Below are 25,144 nucleotides of genomic sequence, written 5' to 3' on the forward strand. Positions count from 1 at the left end.
TTCTACAAATTCGATACTTTTGCTTCTTCGGAGGCTACTTTTGGGAGAAAGGTCTTACAGGCAGTGGTGCCTTCCGTTTAAGTTCCTGCCTTGTCCCTCCTTTCATCCGTGTCCTAAAGCTTTGGTATTGGTATCCCACAAGTAATGGATGAACCCGTGGACTGGATACACCTTTACAAGAGAAAACAAAATTTATGCTTACCTGATAAATTTTATTTCTCTTGTGGTGTATCCAGTCCACGGCCCGCCCTGTCATTTTAAGGCAGGTTTTTTTTATTTTTAAACTACAGTCACCACTGTACCCTATAGTTTCTCCTTTTTTGTTGCTTGTCTTCGGTCAAATGACTGGGGGTGGCAGTTAGGGGAGGAGCTATATAGACAGCTCTGCTGTGGGTGTCCTCTTGCAACTTCATGTTGGGAAGGAGAATATCCCACAAGTAATGGATGAACCCGTGGACTGGATACACCACAAGAGAAATAAATTTATCAGGTAAGCATAAATTTTGTTTTTTGTAACTATTTCATATCTTTGAGTATCGGTCAGATTTTGGGGCCAGATTATGCTAATGAAATAGTCATCAAATGTAGTTTGATGCTAAAGGGACATTCTGTTTAAAATTGAAATGCACATAGATTATATACATCTATGAATAGAAACGTATTTATAAAATATGTATTCTGGAAAAATGCTTCTAGTAAAAGTTATCACTGTTTTAGTGTTAATGTTGCTTCTCTGCATGTGCATGTTGATTAATTGAAATACTGCAGCTGCTCAGAGCACCAGTGGGGCTTGTATCATGTCAGTGATTAACAAATTGAGCCATTACTAGATGGTAGAAGCACCTTTTAGACTCTCTAGGCAAATGCTGTGTTTAAAATGCGGTGCAGGGTGCATACTTAAAGGGACAGTAAAATCATAATTAGACATTCATGATTCAGACAGGGCATACAATTTTCCAATCTACTTTTATTATTTAATTTGCTTCATTTTCTTGTTATCCTTTGCTGAAAGGTCTATCTAGGAAAGCTCAGGAGCAGCAAAGCACCTGGGTGCTAGCTGCCGATTGGTGAATATATATATATATATATATATATATATATATATATATATATATATATATATATATATATATATATATATATATATATATATATATATATATATATATATCTCTATCTATATATCTATCTATATCTATGGTAATTGGCACACCCATGTGTTCAGTTTGCAACCAGTAGTGCATTTGATATTAGACGTAAATTGGAAAGTTGTTTAAAATTGTACCTAAATCATAAAAAAAATGTTGTTCTTGTCACTTTTAAATACAATTTTGAAATGGCTATAGCTTTTATTTGTGAAAGGCATCCTTGTGGGTGGCTGGAATGTCCATTTAATATTGTCTTCATATATTAACCACTCTCACTTATTGTCATTCTTTTCTAGGAGGAGGAATTCAAATGGCTTTTGAAGGAAGAAGTTCATTCTGTTCTGAAGCAGCTGCAGGATATTTTGCAGGTCAGTTTACCCATCAAACGTTTGTTAAAATAGCATTGCGTAAAGCAGCCTTAAAGGATCAGTCAACACTGTAGATTTGCATAATCGGCAAATGCAAGATAACAAGACAATGCAATAGAACTTGGTCTGAACTTCAAATGAGTAGTAGATTTTTTTTCTGACTATTTTAAAACTTATGTCTTTTACCACTCCCCCTGTACCATGTGATAGCCATCAGCCAATCACAAATGCATACACGTACCATGTGACAGCAATCAGCCATTCACAAATGCATACACACTTATTCTTGCACATGCTCGGTAGGAGCTGGTGACTCAAAGTTAAAATATAAAAAGACTGTGCACATTTTGTTAATGGAAGTAAATTTGAAACTTTTTAAAATTGCGTGCTCTATCTGAATAATGAAAGTTTAATTTTATTGAGTGTCCCTTTTAAAAGGATTGAAAGATCAAATGGAAGTGTGCATTGGTGCATTTTAAATATGAACATTTTTGCAATATACTTCCATTAGCAAAAACGCTTTGAGTAAATGTTATTAGTGTTTATCAGTTCCTGTACAGCGTTACTTCTATTTTTATTTGTTTATAAAATGTTTTACCAGGAAAAAATACATTAAAGTGAAGGTAAAGTTTCCGGGAAATGAAAGCAGTAGTGTGTTAATTCTTCAAAATATAGCATGATCGCTAAGTTTTTATGTCATATTTCTATATATATCAATATAAAATCAATACTTTATCTGTACGTGTCCTGACGATTAAAGCTCCGCCTTCAAGTTATTTCCTGCTTTCTTGGTGTATTACGTATAGAGCGTTGACACCCGCTCTATACGTATGGTAAATGCGCGTTCTCGATTTTATTCAATCTTGCGCATGCGCACACTACGGCTCAACCTCAATTTGCGCCTGCGCGACTAAAAACAATTACATTCTGAAGCGCATGCGTTAATCCCGTTGCAACATAGTATTGAATGAATATCTATTCATTCATTACTATCTTGCAAGCGAACTGTAAAGGCTGCTTTTTGTTTTCTACACTTTTCGATTAGCATAAAAGAAATTGCTGATTGTTGCTAAACCAAGTGCGTTCGGCAGAGTTGCTTGAGTGAAGGAGATTTGCGCATGCGCAAATCTTGAACGAGCATGGCTTATAAGATACAGGAAGTGTATCTAACGCATGCGCAGATCCAATAGTTATGCGGTGACGTCAAATGACGGCCGCCTAACGGCCAGACAGATAATTGGCTACTAGAACAACGTGACCTGGCTGCAGAAAAAAAAATAATAATACGGGCAGATTACAGAACCAGGAGAATAGAGTTATAAATATCGGATAAAACGGTAAATATCGAATTTTAACGAAATTGATGAATTAAACTAACATTATTTTCTTTCATGTAATTAGCAAGAGTCCATGAGCTAGTGACGTATGGGATATACATTCCTACCAGGAGGGGCAAAGTTTCCCAAACCTCAAAATGCCTATAAATACACCCCTCACCACACCCACAAATCAGTTTTACAAACTTTGCCTCCTATGGAGGTGGTGAAGTAAGTTTGTGCTATATTCTACGTTGATATGCGCTCCGCAGCAGGATGGAGCCCGGTTTTCCTCTCAGCGTGCAGTGAATGTCAGAGGGATGTGAGGAGAGTATTGCCTATTTGAATGCAATGATCTCCTTCTACGGGGTCTATTTCATAGGTTCTCTGTTATCGGTCGTAGAGATTCATCTCTTACCTCCCTTTTCAGATCTACGATATACTCTTATATATACCATTACCTCTGCTGATTTTCGTTTCAGTACTGGTTTGGCTTTCTACAAACATGTAGATGAGTGTCCTGGGGTAAGTAAGTCTTATTTTCTGTGACACTCTAAACTATGGTTGGGCACTTTTTTATAAAGTTCTAAATATATGTATTCAAACATTTATTTGCCTTGACTCAGGATGTTCAACATTCCTTATTTTCAGACAGTCAGTTTCATATTTGGGATAATGCATTTGAATCAATCATTTTTTCTTACCTTAAAAATTTGACTTTTTTCCTGTGGGCTGTTAGGCTCGCGGGGGCTGAAAATGCTTCATTTTATTGCGTCATTCTTGGCGCTGACTTTTTTGGCGCAAAAAATCTTTTCTGTTTCCGGCGTCATACGTGTCGCCGGAAGTTGCGTCATTTTTTTGACGTTCTTTTGCGCCAAAGATGTCGGCGTTCCGGATGTGGCGTCATTTTTGGCGCCAAAAGCATTTAGGCGCCAAATAATGTGGGCGTCTTATTTGGCGCTAAAAAATATGGGCGTCGCTTTTGTCTCCACATTATTTAAGTCTCATTTTTCATTGCTTCTGGTTGCTAGAAGCTTGTTCCTTGGCATTTTTTCCCATTCCTGAAACTGTCATTTAAGGAATTTGATCAATTTTGCTTTATATGTTGTTTTTTCTCTTACATATTGCAAGATGTCTCACGTTGCATCTGAGTCAGAAGATACTTCAGGAAAATCGCTGTCTAGTGCTGGAACTACCAAAGCTAAGTGTATCTGCTGTAAACTTTCGGTAGCTGTTCCTCCAGCAGCTGTTTGTACTAATTGTCATGACAAACTTGTTAATGCAGATAATATTTCCTTTAGTAATGTACCATTACCTGTTGCAGTTCCATCAACATCTAATGTTCAGAGTGTTCCTGATAACATAAGAGATTTTGTTTCTGAATCCATTAAGAAGGCTATGTCTGTTATTCCTCCTTCTAGTAAACATAAAAAATCTTTTAAAACTTCTCTTTATACAGATGAATTTTTAAATGAACATCATCATTCTGATTCTAATGACTCTTCTGGTTCAGAGGATTCTGTCTCAGAGGTTGATGCTGATAAATCTTCATATTTATTTAAAATGGAATTTATTCGTTCTTTGCTTAAAGAAGTACTAATTGCTTTAGAAATTGAGGATTCTGGTCCTCTTGATACTAAATCTAAACGTTTAGATAAGGTCTTTAAATCTCCTGTGGTTATTCCAGAAGTTTTTCCTGTTCCTGGTGCTATTTCTGAAGTAATTTCCAGAGAATGGAATAATTTGGGTAATTCATTTACTCCTTCTAAACGTTTTAAGCAATTATATCCTGTGCCGTCTGATAAATTAGAATTTTGGGACAAAATCCCTAAGGTTGATGGGGCTATTTCTACCCTTGCTAAACGTACTACTATTCCTACGTCAGATGGTACTTCGTTTAAGGATCCTTTAGATAGGAAAATTGAATCCTTTCTAAGAAAAGCTTATCTGTGTTCAGGTAATCTTCTTAGACCTGCTATATCATTGGCTGATGTTGCTGCAGCTTCAACTTTTTGGTTGGAAACTTTAGCGCAACAAGTAACAGATCATGATTCTCATAATATTATTATTCTTCTGCAATATGCTAATAATTTTATCTGTGATGCCATTTTTGATATTATCAGAGTTGATGTCAGGTTTATGTCTCTAGCTATTTTAGCTAGAAGAGCTTTATGGCTTAAAACTTGGAATGCTGATATGTCTTCTAAATCGACTCTACTTTCCATTTCTTTCCAGGGTAACAAATTATTTGGTTCTCAGTTGGATTCTATTATCTCAACTGTTACTGGTGGGAAAGGAACTTTTTTACCACAGGATAAAAAATCTAAAGGTAAAAACAGGGCTACTAATCGTTTTCGTTCCTTTCGTTTCAACAAAGAACAAAAGCCTGATCCTTCTTCCTCAGGAGCAGTTTCAGTTTGGAAACCATCTCCAGTCTGGAATAAATCCAAGCCTTCTAGAAAAGCAAAGCCAGCTTCTAAGTCCACATGAATGTGTGGCCCTCATTCCAGCTCAGCTGGTAGGGGGCAGGTTACGTTTTTTCAAAGAAATTTGGATCAATTCTATTCACAATCTTTGGATTCAGAACATTGTTTCAGAAGGGTACAGAATTGGTTTCAAGATAAGACCTCCTGCAAAGAGATTTTTTCTTTTCCGTGTCCCAGTAAATCCAGTGAAAGCTCAAGCATTTCTGAAATGTGTTTCAGATCTAGAGTTGGCTGGAGTTATTATGCCAGTTCCAGTTCTGGAACAGGGGCTGGGGTTTTATTCGAATCTCTTCATTGTACCAAAGAAGGAGAATTCCTTCAGACCAGTTCTGGATCTAAAAATATTGAATCGCTATGTAAGGATACCAACATTCAAAATGGTAACTGTAAGGACTATCTTGCCTTTTGTTCAGCAAGGGCATTATATGTCCACGATAGATTTACAGGATGCATATCTACATATTCCAATTCATCCAGATCACTATCAGTTCCTGAGATTCTCTTTCCTGGACAAGCATTACCAGTTTGTGGCTCTGCCGTTTGGCCTAGCTACAGCCCCAAGAATTTTTACAAAGGTTCTCGGTGCCCTTCTGTCTGTAATCAGAGAACAGGGTATTGTGGTATTTCCTTATTTGGACGATATCTTGGTACTTGCTCAGTCTTTACATTTAGCAGAATCTCATACGAATCGACTTGTGTTGTTTCTTCAAGATCATGGTTGGAGGATCAATTCACTAAAAAGTTCATTGATTCCTCAGACAAGGGTAACCTTTCTGGGTTTCCAGATAGATTCAGTGTCCATGACTCTGTCTTTGACAGACAAGAGACGTCTAAAATTGATTTCAGCTTGTCGAAACCTTCAGTCACAATCATTCCCTTCGGTAGCCTTATGCATGGAAATTCTAGGTCTTATGACTGCTGCATCGGACGCGATCCACTTTGCTCGTTTTCACATGCGATCTCTTCAGCTCTGTATGCTGAATCAATGGTGCAGGGATTACACAAAGATATCTCAATTAATATCTTTAAAACCGATTATACGACACTCTCTGACGTGGTGGACAGATCACCATCGTTTAATTCAGGGGGCTTCTTTTGTTCTTCCGACCTGGACTGTAATTTCAACAGATGCAAGTCTTACAGGTTGGGGAGCTGTGTGGGGATATCTGACGGCACAAGGAGTTTGGGAATCTCAGGAGGTGAGATTACCGATCAATATTTTGGAACTCCGTGCAATTTTCAGAGCTCTTCAGTCTTGGCCTCTTCTGAAGAGAGAATCGTTCATTTGTTTTCAGACAGACAATGTCACAACTGTGGCATACATCAATCATCAAGGAGGGACTCACAGTCCTCTGGCTATGAAAGAAGTATCTCGAATTCTGGTTTGGGCGGAATCCAGCTCCTGTCTAATCTCTGCGGTTCATATCCCAGGTATAGACAATTGGGAAGCGGATTATCTCAGTCGCCAAACGTTGCATCCGGGCGAATGGTCTCTTCACCCAGAGGTATTTCTTCAGATTGTTCAAATGTGGGAACTTCCAGAAATAGATCTGATGGCGTCTCATCTAAACAAGAAACTTCCCAGGTATCTGTCCAGATCCCGGGATCCTCAGGCGGAGGCAGTGAATGCATTATCAGTTCCTTGGAAGTATCATCCTGCCTATATCTTTCCGCCTCTAGTTCTTCTTCCAAGAGTAATCTCCAAGATTCTGAAGGAATGCTCGTTTGTTCTGCTGGTAGCTCCGGCATGGCCTCACAGGTTTTGGTATGCGGATCTTGTCCGGATGGCCTCTTGCCAACCGTGGACTCTTCCGTTAAGACCAGACCTTCTGTCGCAAGGTCCTTTTTTCCATCAGGATCTCAAATCCTTAAATTTAAAGGTATGGAGATTGAACGCTTGATTCTTGGTCAAAGAGGTTTCTCTGACTCTGTGATTAATACTATGTTACAGGCTCGTAAATCTGTATCTAGAGAGATATATTATAGAGTCTGGAAGACTTATATTTCTTGGTGTCTTTCTCATCATTTTTCTTGGCATTCTTTTAGAATTCCGAGAATTTTACAGTTTCTTCAGGATGGTTTAGATAAAGGTTTGTCCGCAAGTTCCTTGAAAGGACAAATCTCTGCTCTTTCTGTTCTTTTTCACAGAAAGATTGCTAATCTTCCTGATATTCATTGTTTTGTACAAGCTTTGGTTCGTATAAAACCTGTCATTAAGTCAATTTCTCCTCCTTGGAGTTTGAATTTGGTTCTGGGGGCTCTTCAAGCTCCTCCTTTTGAACCCATGCATTCATTGGACATTAAATTACTTTCTTGGAAAGTTTTGTTCCTTTTGGCGATCTCTTCTGCCAGAAGAGTCTCTGAATTATCTGCTCTTTCTTGTGAGTCTCCTTTTCTGATTTTTCATCAGGATAAGGCGGTGTTGCAAACTTCTTTTGCATTTTTACCTAAGGTTGTGAATTCCAACAACATTAGTAGAGAAATTGTGGTTCCTTCATTATGTCCTAATCCTAAGAATTCTAAGGAGAAATCGTTGCATTCTTTGGATGTTGTTAGAGCTTTGAAATATTATGTTGAAGCTACTAAGTCTTTTCGAAAGACTTCTAGTCTATTTGTTATCTTTTCCGGTTCTAGGAAAGGCCAGAAAGCTTCTGCCATTTCTTTGGCATCTTGGTTGAAATCTTTAATTCATCATGCCTATGTTGAGTCGGGTAAAACTCCGCCTCAAAGGATTACAGCTCATTCTACTAGGTCAGTTTTTACTTCCTGGGCGTTTAGGAATGAAGCTTCGGTTGATCAGATTTGCAAAGCAGCAACTTGGTCCTCTTTGCATACTTTTACTAAATTCTACCATTTTGATGTATTTTCTTCTTCTGAAGCAGTTTTTGGTAGAAAAGTACTTCAGGCAGCGGTTTCAGTTTGAATCTTCTGCTTATGTTTTTCATTAAACTTTATTTTGGGTGTGGATTATTTTCAGCAGGAATTGGCTGTCTTTATTTTATCCCTCCCTCTCTAGTGACTCTTGCGTGGAAAGATCCACATCTTGGGTAGTCATTATCCCATACGTCACTAGCTCATGGACTCTTGCTAATTACATGAAAGAAAACATAATTTATGTAAGAACTTACCTGATAAATTCATTTCTTTCAAATTCGCAAGAGTCCATGAGGCCCACCCTTTTTTGTGGTGGTTATGATTTTTTTGTATAAAGCACAATTATTCCAATTTCATATTTTATATTCTTTCGCACTTTTTTCTTATCACCCCACTTCTTGGCTATTCGTTAAACTGATTTGTGGGTGTGGTGAGGGGTGTATTTATAGGCATTTTGAGGTTTGGGAAACTTTGCCCCTCCTGGTAGGAATGTATATCCCATACGTCACTAGCTCATGGACTCTTGCTAATATGAAAGAAATGAATTTATCAGGTAAGTTCTTACATAAATTATGTTTTTTAGGCGACTGACATTTGAAAAGTAATAAAGATGCTAACTTTACCTTCACTTTAAGATTTCTCTTATTTTCAAGTATGTCTTGGGATAAGGCCAGCAATACAATACATAATGTACAAATAGTTACATTTTTACACAGCTGAATTTACTGTCTTTGCAAGATTGATTTGTTTGTAAAGATAGAGAGATGTTTCTTTTCTAAGACCTCAGGTTGGCGTAGGATTTGGTGGTTTCCGTTATTCAATGTTTGAGGAGCTCTGAATGAGAACGCTGATCGACCAGCTTCCTTGTTGTAACAGGAATGGTGAATAGAGTGGCAGAAGAGGACCTTTAAAGGGACAGTCAACACAAATTGTTATTGTTTAAAAAGATAGATAACGCCTTTACTACCCATTCCCCAGCTTTGCACAATCAACATTGTTATATTAATATACTTTATAACATTTAAACCTCTAAAATTTCTGCCTGTTTCTAAGCAACTACAGACAGCCTCTTATCACATGCTTTTCTATTTGCTTTTCACAACAGGAGGCTGCTAGTTCATATGGGCCTTATAGATAACATTGTGCTAACGCCCGTGGGTTCTGCACAGCACGGCTAAAATGCAATTCTATAGATAATAGATAAAAGTCATGTGATTGGGGGCTGTCGAGAGGCTTAGATACAATGTAATTACAGAGGTTAAAAGTATATTCATAAAACCTTGTTGGCTGTGCATAACTGGGAATGGGTAATAAAGGGATTATCTATCATTTTAAACAATAATACACTCATTAGCACTGTCTAAATAATAAAAATTATTTAAAAAAAATATTGAACAAAAAGTTATAAGGGCTCAAAGATTAGGAGATCTCGGGTGTTAGGAAAAAAAAACTGACAAAGAGCTTTAACATTGAGACACATACATATGGTTTTCTAAATATGCATTTGTGTGTGTGTGTGTGTGTGTGTGTGTGTATGTATATATATATATATATATATATATATAATAATATATATGTGTGTGTGTGTGTATATGTATGTATATATATATATATACACACATACACACATATATATATATATATATATATTGTCACCGCATCTGGCCAAATGGGACAAGCTCAGGTACCACGTCAAGGTCCTTTCCAATACCTGAGACCCAGGTATTGGATTTGAAAGCTTGGATTGTGTGGCTGTTTTAGGGTCTCAGGTATTGGAAAGGACCTTGACGTGGTACCTGAGCTTGTCCCATTTGGCCAGATGCGGTGACTAACCTTTCCAGTTTTGCTTTTAAATCTTAGCTGAGAGCTTGTAAGTGAGTGCTGGGTTTTCTCTGTGTGTTGTATTAATTTGTTTTGTAATTTTCCCTATGGTTCTTGCACCCAGACCTGTCTGGGGTTAACTGCTTGTGGCTCTGGGGACAGCACAGCTTCCTGTGAGTGCCAGTGGCACCCAGGGCTGAGCATGTTGCAGGGTCATAGGATGTGTACCCGGTCCGGTATGAGAGTGCAGTTCCCTTCCGTGTTTTGTGTGTGTATGTGTGTATATATATATATATATATATATATATATATCACAGGAAAAAACATCAAGGCTGAATTGTGGTTTCCTGCCGTGACAAACAGTCACTCTGAAGACCTCAATGAGGCTCGGTGGGGAAATGGAAAGACATCGTGGATCAACAGGGGTAAGTACTCACAGGATTCTTTACAGCAGATAAGTGAATGGAGGGTTTAACTTGTGATTCTCCGGTAACTTTACCATACGGCACGGCCACCGCTGCACCTCTGGAAGACCGGTGAATTCCTACGATATCCACTCCTTGCGTCCGCTCTCTGGCGTAGCTGCACTTCCTGTCACACCCTTTTGTCGATACCAGCCAATCCGTGCTCGTCTGTGACGTAGCTCCACCGCTCGGCCAATCCTTCTGGGGCAACTTCAAGAATCCCAGTCCGGGGAACAAATGGAAAAATCCCTGATGCTTATCAGGAATCAGAAAGTTCGTTATAAGACCTGGCTTTTGTAAGGGATAATGAAATAGATACAAAAAGAGAAAAAAGCCGGATACGGTCTTAAATTAAAACGTCCAATTTATTGGTCAATGTTAAAAATTGACAGTACTCAAGCGAAAAAGTCTAACATGTTTTGGCACATGGCCTTACTCATAGACATAATTTTCTTAGTGAAAACCGCCAGTATTTAAAAGCAGTAGTGAGTATCTATTGGTTGTCATTAATTGCTAACAAGTAACAAGTGATAATATACTTAGACAATAAGAGAACCTAACTAACAATGCTGTTGAATAAACACATGATTGCTGCACAGGTATATAGAATTAACATAAATGGGTGGCATATAAATCCTAGCAAAAATTAATATTAAATGAATAAATAAATATACCATATATGTGGCGGCTAGTTTGAATTCAATTGAATCAACAAATATATATATAAGTGAATGAATCTATACAGACAGATTGCAATATACAAAGATAAACCACGTGAGGCTTGTTTTGGTACGCTGAAGCAATTTAGAGATTCACATACTTATGATCATATATGCAATGTTAATACATAAGCCTAGAACAATTTTAAATGACTACTGTTATATATGGCCAATTAGAAAACCACCTCTGTTTCATACAGTTCATATATCTATTAATGATGAATGAACTGTATGAAACAGAGGTGGTTTTCTAATTGGCCATATATAACAGTAGTCATTTAAAATTGTTCTAGGCTTATGTATTAACATTGCATATATGATCATAAGTATGTGAATCTCTAAATTGCTTCAGCGTACCAAAACAAGCCTCACGTGGTTTATCTTTGTATATTGCAATCTGTCTGTATAGATTCATTCACTTATATATATATTTGTTGATTCAATTGAATTCACACTAGCCGCCACATATAAGGTATATTTATTTATTCATTTATATTAATTTTTGCTAGGATTTATATGCCACTCATTTATGTTAATTCTATATACCTGTGCAGCAATCATGTGTTTATTCAACAGCATTGTTAGTTAGGTTCTCTTATTGTCTAAGTATATTATCACTTGTTACTTGTTAGCAATTAATGACAACCAATAGATACTCACTACTGCTTTTAAATACTGGCGGTTTTCACTAAGAAAATTATGTCTATGAGTAAGGCCATGTGCCGAAACATGTTAGACTTTTTCGCTTGAGTACTGTCAATTTTTAACATTGACCAATAAATTGGACGTTTTAATTTAAGACCGTATCCGGCTTTTTTCTCTTTTTTATATATATATATATATATCTATCTATATCCCTCAGTTTGCGCCGGGGTTAGGTTCCAGAAGTAATGGTTGTAAATCGAAACCGTTGTAAATTGAAACCCAGTTATAATGTAAGTCAATGGGAAGTGAGGGTGTTAGGTTCCAGGCCCCTCTCAAAATTGTCATAAGTAACACCTAATACATTTTTAAAGCTTTGAAATGAAGACTTTACATGCTAAACAGCATTATAAACCTAATAAAATAACCACACAACACAGAATATATAATTAAACTAAGTTAAATGAACAAAAACATTTGCTAAACAGCATTTTAAACCTAATAAAATCACACAACACAGACTTCACTTGCATTTTTCTGCAAACAGTTCTTTCTATGCTTTCCAATCTGGACTGATTTATAGACAGGAAGATCTTGTTCCTTTGTAATCTGTTCGATAGCTCAGGTCTGGTTAAACTTATTAATTTCAGCTTGCTTGGCTTGCATATCTTTGCTGCAACACAAGCGGACAGCTCCACCTACTGGCTTTTTTAATCAGTGCACTGCTTCTCAATGCTTTTCAATAGCAGTCAAATGACTGAAAAAAAGGTTGTTATTCTGAAACGGTGCAAATTGAACCGTTGTAAACCGAGGGTCACCTGTGTGTGTATGTGTGTGTGTATATATGTGTGTGTATATATATATATATATATATATATATATATATATATATATGTATATGTATATGTATATGTATATGTATATATGTATATGTATATATATATGTATATATATATATGTATGTATTTATGTCCCTCTAAAGAATTTTCTTTTTAAAATATAAATGTTTGTAATCCCATTAAGTGAACAAATGATGTTTATGGGGGTTCAAAAATATATATCCCTCAATGTAAAACTTTTAACTTTTATATTTGCTGTTTTAATAACCCCCCGGGCAGCCTCCATGGGTCCCCCCCCCCCCTCACTAATTTTGTCAGGTAAGTGGTGCAGCCAATAGAAAGATAGGATATTAGTGCAAATGCACAGTTTAAGCTGAGATCCAATGAACAAGTAGGTGCATGAGAGCAGAACTTTTATATCTAATCCTCACACAGATAATGAAACTACCTAAACTGTTTGCAAATGTTTGTTTGAGATTTAACACTTTATTTCATTTTTTGTTTTATATATAAACTAAATATGGCACATGGTTTGAATCTGTGAATCTTAACATAGGATTAATATACTAACTCCTCTCATGAGCTTATGGACACTTGATAAATCTCATAACATATCACATACAGGAATATACTATTAGTCCTTCCACATTATGTTAAATGTGTTAAAGGCAAACTCCTTGAAGAATGTACAAAATGAACTGTGAATATCTTTGTAAGTTTACTTGTTTCAATCTGAGCACTATTCCACTACCATTAAAAAATAAAAATATAAATGGCTTTTTGGTCTATCTTAGATATCTAGTCAGATACGTTACTGTAGACAGATAACATGTATCACATGCCTCTATAATGTATCAAACAAGCCCTCTTTTCTAAAACGTCTTCAATAGGGTTTTGTTTGTGCTAAACCATGTACAAAAAATCTTTATTCCTCAGTAAGCTCCTCTATTTCTCTGCCTTCTATATTTCCTATTTTTTTCCAGTAGCGTTAAAATTGTCATAGGCTTTCATTTTTGTAAATTAAATCCACTTTTATGGTCTAAGTATAGAAACCTTAGCTAATTTTGAACATTTTGTGGTCAATCTGGTCAGGCAAGGCCAGTACCCAAAACGCATAATACCTCTAATATAGGGATATTCTTGGAAATACAACTTTCACATTTGGTATAAACCTTAGACCACTGTTTCTCCTGTTAAGTGTAGTCAGTCCACGGGTCATCCATTACTTATGGGATTATAACTCCTCCCTAACAGGAAGTGCAAGAGGATCACCCAAGCAGAGCTGCTATATAGCTCCTCCCCTCTACGTCATACCCAGTCATTCTCTTGCACCTAACTAATAGATAGGATGTGTGAGAGGACTGTGGTTATTAAACTTAGTTTTTATTTCTTCAATCAAAAGTTTGTTATTTTAAACAGCACCGGAGTGTGTTGTTTTTTTCTCAGGCAGTATTAGAAGAAGAATCTACCTGAGTTTGTGTATGATCTTAGCGGACGTAACTAAGATCCATTTGCTGTTCTCGGCCATTCTGAGGAGCGAGGTAACTTCAGAACAGGGGACAGCGGGCAGGGTTCACCTGCAAAGAGGTATGTTGCAGTATATTATTTTCTAAGGAATGGAATTGACTGAGAAAATACTGCTAATACCGATATAATGTAAGTACAGCCTTAAATGCAGTAGTAGCAACTGGTATCAGGCTGATATGTATGTATGTTGGCACTGAAGTATTTCTGGGGAATGGCACTTCACTAAGAAAATACTGCATACATATAACTTATAGCCTTTCTGCAGTGAAAGCGACTAGCAACAGGCTTTTTAATAACATTTCATATATTTATATTTAAAACGTTTACTGGCATGTTAATCGTTTTCTCTCTGAGGTACTTGGTGAAAAATGTTATGGGCATTATTTTTCCACTTGGCTGTCGTTTGTTTTGAATAAAATCAGTTTACTGAGCTTCCCCACTGTTGTATTATGAGTGGGAGGGGCCTATTTTGGCGCTTTACTGCGCAGTAGAAATTCAGTCACAAGTCTTCCTTGTTCTCCCTGCATGATCCAGGACGTCTCTACAGAGCTCAGGGGTCTCCAAAACTAGTTTGAGGGAGGTAATCACTCACAGCAGACCTGTGAGACTATGCTTTGACTGTGATAAAAACGTATATATTTTATTTGTTATCCGTTTTTTTGGTATTAAGGGGTTAATCATCCATTTGCTAGTGGGTGCAATCCTTTGCTAAATTAATGCATTTAATGTGAAAATTTGGTTGCTATAACTAATCCGGTTCATTGTTATCTCAACTGTGACAGTTTTTGTGTGCTTCTTAAAGGCACAGTAACGTTTTTTATATTGCTTGTAAATTCATTTGAAAAGTATTTTCCAAGCTTGCTAGTCTAATTGCTAGTTTGTTTAAACATGTCTGACACAGAGGAATCTCTTTGTGCAATATGTTCAAAGGCCAATGTGGAGCCCAATAGAAATTTATGTACTAATTGCATTGATGCTACTTTAAATAAAAGCCAATCTGTACATGTTAAGAAAAATTCACCAGACAACGAGGGGGAAGTTATGCCGACTAACTTTCCTCACGTGTCAGTACCTGCATCTCCCGCTCAGGAGGTGCGTGATATTGTGGCGCCAAGTACATCAGGGCGGCCATTACAAATCACTTTGCAAGACATGGCTAATGTTATGACTGAAGTTTTATCTAAATTGCCAGAACTTAGGGGTAAACGCGACCACTCTGGGGTGAGAACAGAGTGCGCTGATAATACTAGGGCCATGTCTGATACTGCGTCACAATTTGCAGAACATGAAGACGGAGAGCTTCATTCTATGGGTGACGGATCTGATCCAAATAAACTGGATTCAGACATTTTCAAATTTTAAATTTAAGCTTGAGAACCTCCGTGTGTTACTAGGGGAGGTGTTAGCGGCTTTGAATGATTGTAACACGGTTGCAATCCCAGAGAAAATAGGCTGGATAAATATTTTGCGGTACCAACGAGTACTGACGTTTTTCCTATACCTAAAAGACTTACAGAAATTGTTAACAAGGAGTGGGATAGACCCGGTGTGCCTTTCTCACCCCCTCCTATATTTAGAAAAATGTTTCCAATAGACGCCACCACACGGGACTTATGGCAGACGGTCCCTAAGGTGGAGGGAGCAGTTTCTACTTTAGCTAAGCGTACCACTATCCCGGTGGAGGATAGCTGTGCTTTTTCAGATCCAATGGATAAAAAGTTAGAGGGTTACCTTAAGAAAATGTTTGTTCAACAAGGTTTTATATTGCAACCCCTTGCATGCATTGCGCCTGTCACGGCTGCGGCGGCATTCTGGTTTGAGTCTCTGGAAGAGACCATTAGCTCAGCTACGCTGGATGAGATTACAGACAAGCTTAGAGTCCTTAAGCTAGCTAATTCATTTATTTCGGATGCCGTAGTACATTTAACTAAACTTACGGCTAAGAACTCCGGATTCGCCATTCAGGCGCGCAGAGCGATGTGGCTTAAATCCTGGTCAGCTGATGTGACTTCTAAATCTAAATTGCTTAACATACCTTTCAAGGGGCAGACACTATTCGGGCCCGGTTTGAAAGAAATTATCGCTGACATTACTGGAGGTAAGGGCCATGCCCTGCCTCAAGACAGAGCCAAACCAAGGGCTAGACAGTCTAATTTTCGTGCCTTTCGTAACTTCAAGGCAGGAGCAGCATCAACTTCCTCCGCTCCAAAACAGGAAGGAACCGTTGCTCGCTACAGACAGGGCTGGAAACCTAACCAGACCTGGAACAAGGGCAAGCAGGCCAGAAAACCTGCTGCTGCCCCTAAGACAGCATGAAGTGAGGGCCCCCTATCCGGAAGCGGATCTAGTGGGGGGCAGACTTTCTCTCTTCGCCCAGGCTTGGGCAAGAGATGTCCAGGATCCCTGGGCGTTAGAGATCATATCTCAGGGATATCTTCTGGACTTCAAAGCATCTCCCCCAAAAGGGAGATTTCATCTTTCAAGGTTGTCAACAAACCAGATAAAGAAAGAGGCGTTTCTACGCTGTGTACAAGATCTTTTACTAATGGGAGTGATCCACCCGGTTCCGCGGTCGGAACACGGACAAGGGTTTTACTCAAATCTGTTTGTGGTTCCCAAGAAAGAGGGAACCTTCAGACCAATCTTGGATTTAAAGATCCTAAACAAATTCCTAAGAGTTCCATCGTTCAAAATGGAAACTATTCGGACAATCTTACCCATGATCCAAAAGGGTCAGTACATGACCACAGTGGATTTAAAGGATGCCTACCTTCACATACCGATTCACAAAGATCATTACCGGTACCTAAGGTTTGCCTTCCTGGACAGGCATTACCAGTTTGTAGCTCTTCCCTTCGGGTTAGCTACTGCTCCAAGAATCTTCACAAAGGTTCTGGGTTCTCTTCTGGCGGTACTAAGACCGCGAGGAATATCGGTAGCTCCGTACCTAGACGACATTCTGATACAAGCGTCAAGTTTCCAAGCTGCCAAGTCTCATACAGAGTTAGTACTGGCATTTCTAAGGTCACATGGGTGGAAGGTGAACGAAGAAAAGAGTTCTCTATTGCCACTCACAAGAGTTCCCTTCTTAGGGACTCTTATAGATTCGGTAGAAATGAAAATTTACCTGACAGAGGACAGGTTAACAAAACTCCTAAATGCTTGCCGTGTCCTTCATTCCATTCCACACCCGTCAGTGGCTCAATGCATGGAGGTAATCGGCTTAATGGTATCGGCAATGGACATAGTTCCCTTTGCACGCCTGCATCTCAGACCACTGCAATTGTGCATGCTAAGTCAGTGGAATGGGGATTACTCAGATTTGTCCCCTATGCTGAATCTGGATCAAGAGACCAGAAATTCTCTTCTATGGTGGCTCTCTCAGCCACATCTGTCCAAGGGGATGCCCTTCAGCAGACCAGATTGGACGATTGTAACAACAGACGCCAGCCTGCTAGGTTGGGGCGCTGTCTGGAATTCCCTGAAGACTCAGGGATCATGGACTCAGGAGGAGAGTCTCCTTCCCATAAACATTCTGGAATTAAGAGCAGTTTTCAATGCCCTTCTAGCTTGGCCTCAGCTAGCAACTCTGAGGTTCATCAGGTTTCAGTCGGACAACATCACGACTGTGGCTTACATCAACCATCAAGGAGGGACAAGGAGTTCCCTAGCGATGATGGAAGTCTCAAAGATAATTCACTGGGCAGAGTCTCACTCTTGCCACCTATCAGCGATCCACATCCCAGGCGTGGAGAACTGGGAGGCGGATTTTCTAAGTCGCCAGACTTTTCTTCCGGGGGAGTGGGAACTTCATCCGGAGGTCTTTGCCCAAATACTTCGGCGTTGGGGCAAACCAGATCTGGATCTCATGGCGTCTCGCCAGAACGCCAAGCTTCCGTATTACGGGTCCAGGTCCAGGGACCCGGGAGAGGTTCTGATAGATGCTCTGACAGCACCTTGGGCCTTCAAGATGGCTTATGTGTTTCCCGATGCTTCCTCGATTGATTGCCAGGATCAAACAGGAGAGAGCATCGGTGATTCTAATAGCGCCTGCGTGGCCACGCAGGACCTGGTATGCAGATCTAGTGGACATGTCATCCTGTCCACCTTGGTCTCTGCCTCTGAGACAGGACCTTCTAATTCAGGGTCCTTTCAAACATCAAAATCTAATTTCTCTGAGGCTGACTGCATGGAGATTGAACGCTTGATTTTATCAAAGCGTGGATTTTCGGAGTCAGTAATTGATACCTTAATACAGGCTAGGAAACCTGTTACCAGGAAAATTTACCATAAAATATGGCGTAAATACTTACATTGGTGCGAATCCAAGAGTTACTCATGGAGTAAGGTTAGGATTCCTAGGATATTGTCTTTTCTACAAGAAGGTTTAGAAAAGGGTTTATCTGCTAGTTCTTTAAAGGGACAGATCTCAGCTCTGTCCATCCTTTTACACAAACGTCTGTCAGAGGTTCCAGACGTTCAGGCTTTTTGTCAGGCTTTGGCCAGGATTAAGCCTGTGTTTAAAACTGTTGCTCCGCCATGGAGCTTAAACTTAGTTCTTAACGTTTTACAGGGTGTTCCGTTTGAACCCCTTCATTCCATTGATATCAAACTGTTATCTTGGAAAGTTCTGTTTTTAATGGCTATTTCCTCGGCTCGAAGAGTCTCTGAGTTATCGGCCTTACATTGTGATTCTCCTTATCTGATTTTTCATTCAGACAAGGTAGTTCTGCGTACTAAACCTGGGTTCTTACCTAAGGTAGTCACTAATAGGAATATCAATCAAGAGATTGTTGTTCCATCATTGTGTCCTAACCCTTCTTCAAAGAAGGAACGACTTCTACACAATCTGGACGTAGTCCGTGCCCTGAAATTTTATTTACAGGCAACTAAAGATTTTCGCCAAACTTCTTCCCTGTTTGTCGTTTATTCTGGACAGAGGAGAGGTCAAAAAGCTTCTGCTACCTCTCTCTCTTTCTGGCTTCGTAGCATAATACGTTTAGCCTATGAGACTGCTGGACAGCAGCCTCCTGAAAGAATTACAGCTCATTCTACGAGAGCTGTGGCTTCCACTTGGGCCTTTAAAAATGAGGCCTCTGTTGAACAGATTTGCAAGGCTGCAACTTGGTCTTCACTTCACACTTTTTCCAAATTTTACAAATTTGACACTTTTGCTTCTTCGGAGGCTGTTTTTGGGAGAAAGATTCTTCAGGCAGTGGTTCCTTCCGTATAGAGATCCTGCCTGTCCCTCCCGTCATCCGTGTACTTTTAGCTTTGGTATTGGTATCCCATAAGTAATGGATGACCCGTGGACTGACTACACTTAACAGGAGAAAACAAAATTTATGCTTACCTGATAAATTCCTTTCTCCTGTAGTGTAGTCAGTCCACGGCCCGCCCTGTTTTTTACGGCAGGTCTAAATTTTAAATTAAACTCCAGTCACCACTGCACCCTATAGTTTCTCCTTTCTCGTTTGGTTTCGGTCGAATGACTGGGTATGACGTAGAGGGGAGGAGCTATATAGCAGCTCTGCTTGGGTGATCCTCTTGCACTTCCTGTTAGGGAGGAGTTATAATCCCATAAGTAATGGATAACCCGTGGACTGACTACACTACAGGAGAAAGGAATTTATCAGGTAAGCATAAATTTTGTTTTTTTTAAACCTGTCCTCAGACCTCCCTAACAGGCCAGATTTTGAGGATATCTGAACTAGAGCACAGATGAAATAATCTGCTGATCAGTAAACATGGTTATTTTACCTGCTCTCACCCAAGGTAATCCTGAAAACCTGACCTGTTAGGGAGGACTGGTTTGAAAACCAGTGCCTTAGACAATACTTTCAGATCCAATTTGAAAAGTTTTCAATGAAAACAAATGTTTTGTGAAAGTTACTTCAGTCTGGTGTTAAAACAGCATAGGTACATGGTTGCCAAATAAAACTTCAGCTTCTTTGTTTGTTTGTTTGTTTTTTGTCTGGACATGTATGAACAATGCCAAATAAACACCATTTAAAAGCTTTATGGCTCTGCTGCCAAAACCAGGAATGCACTAGCCCCCAAAATATCAGATTTTTGTAAGACTAATAAAGATCTAGATTACAAGTGGAGCACGACCCTTTGTTATCTTGCAGTAGTAGATATACAAAACTGGTGCACTTACCGTGCTACTGTGCTTCAAGGTGTGTACAACGTATTTTCAGCATAACACTACAAATACACTGGAACCGTGGCGTGTTGTGAAAAGGTGCCAGAAGCAGTGTCCTCTGTCCAAACACACATGCGATCCACCAATAAAGTTGAACCTCCACATTCCACACTGACGTCACCATGTATCAAAAATATCAAAAATAGTACCAGGTTGAGCAGATAGTAAAAACTTCACATCTTTATTGAGCCATATAAATTCATGACGAAAACCTCAGTGTAACCACAATGAGCGGCACATAGCTTTCTTTCATACGTGTTTCGTGCTAAACCACCGCACTTGATCACTACATTATCTTGCGTTTTGGCCTTGCCGAACTAGGTATTAGAAGTAGATAGTTAAAAATGTTAGCCAAAGCATTGTACCACGGCCAAAACTAGCGTGCCCTATACTTCTTAATGAAGACTGCATAATCTTGCTCGTAGTGCTTTTATTACAATAGATGAGTTAAAGGAACGGTGTACTATAAAATTGGTTTCCTCTTAATTTGTTTCCAATGACTGTTTATACTAGATGTAGAGTATAAAATGTATGAGGAATTGTTCGTTTATATTTATTTTTGTAAATTAAATAGCTGGATTTGCTCTTTGAAACCACAACCCTTCCAAATAGGCTAAGCTTGCAGTGAGATCAGATATCCTTTTCTAATCACTCGCATGCATTCCTTTCTTATCTCTGTATAGAGACTGTAGTAACTACCAATCCCAATTAAAAGCAAAAAGTGCAATGTCCACAGCACTATAATATATTCATATATTTATTGTAGCATACAGACATTTAAATGTGTGATGTTTCGGGCACACATGCCCTTAATCATGCACAGTTACTTGTCTGTATGCTGCAATAAATATTTGAATATATTATAGTGCTCTGGACCAGTGTTTTTCAACCAGTGTGCCGTGGCACACTAGTGTGCCGTGAGAGATCCTCAGGTGTGCCACGGCAGACTGACAACAGTGTGACATATTTTTTAAACTTTGCTTGTTTTTTACTCCCAGTGCAGGGGTAGTTTGTAGGAGGCATGGCATAACAGCACAATACATACAGTATGTGTGTGTTTGTGTGTATGTGTGTATATATATATATATATATATATATATATATGCTGTATTAGGCTACAATGTGTGATTTCTTTTAAAATTTTGGGATGGTGGTGTGCCACAGGATTTTTTAATGTAAAAAAGTGTGCCACGGCAAAAAAAAAGGTTAAAAATCACTGCTCTGGACATTGCACTTTTTGCATTACAAGTTGGGAGCTTATGCCATGGCTCCAGTCCAGCGTGCACTATCCAGAAGGAAGTACCAATTGCTGAGCTGTGTATGTAGAATCTTAATTAAAGGGACATGAAGCCCAAATGTTTTCTTTCTTCTATTATCAATTTTGCTTAAACAGTCAAATTGCACCCTCGCTTCTGAAACAGAAAAGACCGTAATGAGGAAAGAAACAGTGCTGCTGTATTCAGACAGAATTCTTTGTGCTTTCCATCACATACGTTATTGCAGAGAAAAGCGAAAGAAACAGCGTAACCCAGATTCAAATGTGTTTATTTAAAAAAAAAAAAAAACATAAATATAACAACTCACAAGTGTGATAAGATTACAAGACTCCTATTAATATATGCCCAGGTCCTCTCACTACATCCGAAATGATTGCACGTCTTGTTTCCGAAGCTGTTATTCAACCGAGTACCACACAGGTTTAACTGTTTCTACAAAGGAAGGTACACTGGACATTCCTCCAGAAGATGTATGCCCCTAGGCAAACTAAATGTGTTAGGAGCAAGATATCTGGCCTCCACGAGCACCCGTAGTCAGCTGGAAGCAATGTCCGTAGTGCTCCTTTTTTCATCAATATTGCTTCATTGTCTTGCTATCCTTTATTGAAGGAGCAGCAATACACTACTGGGAGCTAGGTGAACACATTAGTAAGCCAATGACTTGTACAGTCACTACAGCAGCTAGCTCCAATCTTCTAAACCTACTTAGGTATGCTTTTCAGTAAAGGAGACCAAGAGAATGAAGCAAAGTACATAATGAAGTAAATGAAAACGTTGTTTAAAATTATATGCTCTGTCTGAATCATGATAGAAAAATGGGTTTCATGTCTCTCTAAAGTTCCACGTTGCAGTGGAACTTTTTTTTTACCCTCTTTTACAGAAAGGGTGGTGGATTCATGGAATAAACTTCCATTTGAGGTGGTAAACACAAAGACTGTAAATGAATTCAAAAATGACTGGGACATGCATAAGGCTATCCTCATAAAAAAGTAACGTGTGACTTGACGGGCCTTTTTGGTTCTTATCTACCGTCAGAATTCTATGTTTCTATGTATTCTTTAAAGATTTGAAAATACGTTTTTATCATGAAATTATCTAAACTATAAAAATAAACTACTGTGCAACCCTAATGTTTATAATTTGTTTTTTAAGGAAGCTTCACGCAGATTTTCACTGCCTAGTGGAGCAGCTGATGGATCCACCAAGCAAGAGAACTTTATACTGGGAACCTCTGGGTACGTTCTTTGTGTCACATTGCAGGTATTCTCATCAGCAGAGGCTCGTGACCCATTGAAATATTTTATCTTTGTATTGCTTCTGTGAGTATGCACACTGACATTCACATAGGCTTTGAGATTTCTATGAGTATGCACACGGACATTCACATATTCTTTGAGATTTTTATAGTTAAAGGGACACTAAACCCACATTTTTTTTCTTTCATGATTCAGATAGAGCAGGCAATTTTAAGCAACTTTCTAATTTACTCCTATTAGCAATTGTTATTCATTATCTTTCTATCTTTATTTGAAAAAGCAGGAATGTAAAAGCATAGGAGCCGGACCATTTTGGTTCAGAACCCTGGATAGCGCTTGCTTATTGGTGGCTACATTTAGCATTTAGAAAATTGAAAGATTATCATTGTATTGCTTATTTTTCCTAACCCCGCTGGGAGTGTAAATTCTACTGCTTTTCTTTAGGGACATTCAAGACAAAATTAAACTTTTATGATTCAGATGGGACATGTAATTTTAAACAACTTTCCAATTTCCTTTGATCATCAAATTTGCTTTGTTCTCTTAGTATTCTTTGTTGAAAGTTAAACCTAGGTAGGCTTGTATGCTAATTTCTCAGCCCTTGAAGGCTGCCTCTTATCTCACAGCTAGACACTTCTAGTTCATGTGTGCCATATAGATTACCTTGTGCTCACTCTCGAGGAGTTATTTATGAGTCAGCACTAATTGGCAAAAATGCATGCCTGTCATAAGAACTGAAATAAGGGGGCAGTAAAAAGTGTATTAATATAACAGATTTTTTTTTTTTAAATGTCTCTTGAATAAATTTGTTTCCTTTTGCTCTTTGTCTAACATCACATAATTATAAGGTAAAAAGGTTGTAATAAAAAGGCGCTTTGCTCACAAGAATGTCTTACATTCAGGAGTCACAGCTTTGCTGACCAGGGAAGACTAGCGGGTGGGGTTGAAAAAAATCCCTGAGAGCTAGTCAGTCATTAATCTGTGCTGCTCCATATTTGGCTGTTCTCTGTGGCTCCCTTTGTGGGAGTTAAACACATAGACTTGCAGGGTCAGTAGTGCTAAAATGACATGCTTTAATGAGTTGTACTTTTTGTTCCACAATATCCTTTATATTTGCAGTAAACTTTAAACAACTACATAGACTGTCTCTTATCTCTGACTTTCAATAAATGGAGATCAGCAGTTACTGAAACAAGAGGCTGTGTTATAGTTTAGTTTATTGAATTACCATATACTAAGCTTTCTCATGTGTTTCTGTCCTTGCTAACTTTCCCATTCTCCAGTTCAGATCAAGTCAAGGGAGTGCTGACTCTTCAAGGGGACACTTTATGCCAAGCTGTGAGTATCATTCACAATAAGTAATACATGGGTTAGTGAGGTTACATTATTCTTTACACCAAATTCTGAGACAGTTAATGGCCAAATATTATTATTCAGACAGCAGCATTGCACTTGCCAATGTTTTTCAGAAAATTAGAATGTCTGATACAATATTTTTGCTTTACAGAAGTGCATCTTATAAAAAATAAAATAAAAAAAGGAATAAGCAGGCTAGTGATGATGCAGCAGACTAAATTGAGTGTACAGCCTGTATAACTGTAAATTTGCTGTCCCCTCAAAATAACTCAACACACAGCCATTAATGTCTAAACAACAAAAGTGAGTACACCCCTAAGTGGAAATGTCCAAATTGGGCCTAAAGTGTCAATATTTTGTGTGGCCACCATTATTTCCCAGCACTGCCTTAACCATCTTGGGCATGGAGTTCACCAGAGATTCACAGGTTTCCATGGAGTCCTCTTCCACTCCTCCATGACGACATCACAGAGCTGGTGGATGTTAGAGATCTTGCGCTCCCCCACCTTCCATTTGAGGATGCTCCACAGATGCTCAATAGGGTTTAGGTCTGGAGACCTTGGCCAGTCCATCACCTTTACCCTCAGCTTCTTTAACAAGACAGTGTTTGTCTTGGAGGTGTGTTTGGGGTCATTATCATGTTGGTTTACTGCCCTGTGGCCCAGTCTCCGAAGGGAGGGGATCATGCTCTGCTTCAGTATGTCACAGTACATGTTGGCATTCATGGTTCCCTCAATGAACTGTAGCTCCCCAGTGCCGACAGCACTCATGCAGGCCCAGACTATGACACTCCCACCACCATGCTTGACTGTAGGCAAGACACGCGTGTCTCTGTACTCCTCACCT

The 25,144-nt window shown here is 38.8% G+C and overlaps 1 long non-coding RNA gene across 1 annotated transcript; it reads left to right on the plus strand.

Moving 5' to 3' along the window:
• Positions 1-1,443: 1,443 nt before the first annotated feature.
• LOC128643497 (uncharacterized) lies at positions 1,444-24,278 on the plus strand. Its single transcript, XR_008399825.1, has 3 exons — positions 1,444-1,516; positions 22,839-22,921; positions 24,226-24,278. It is a non-coding gene; the product is annotated as an uncharacterized LOC128643497 (long non-coding RNA).
• Positions 24,279-25,144: the final 866 nt, after the last annotated feature.

The sequence above is a fragment of the Bombina bombina genome, unplaced genomic scaffold (assembly GCF_027579735.1).
Source record: "Bombina bombina isolate aBomBom1 unplaced genomic scaffold, aBomBom1.pri scaffold_1959, whole genome shotgun sequence".
NCBI lineage: Eukaryota > Metazoa > Chordata > Amphibia > Anura > Bombinatoridae > Bombina > Bombina bombina.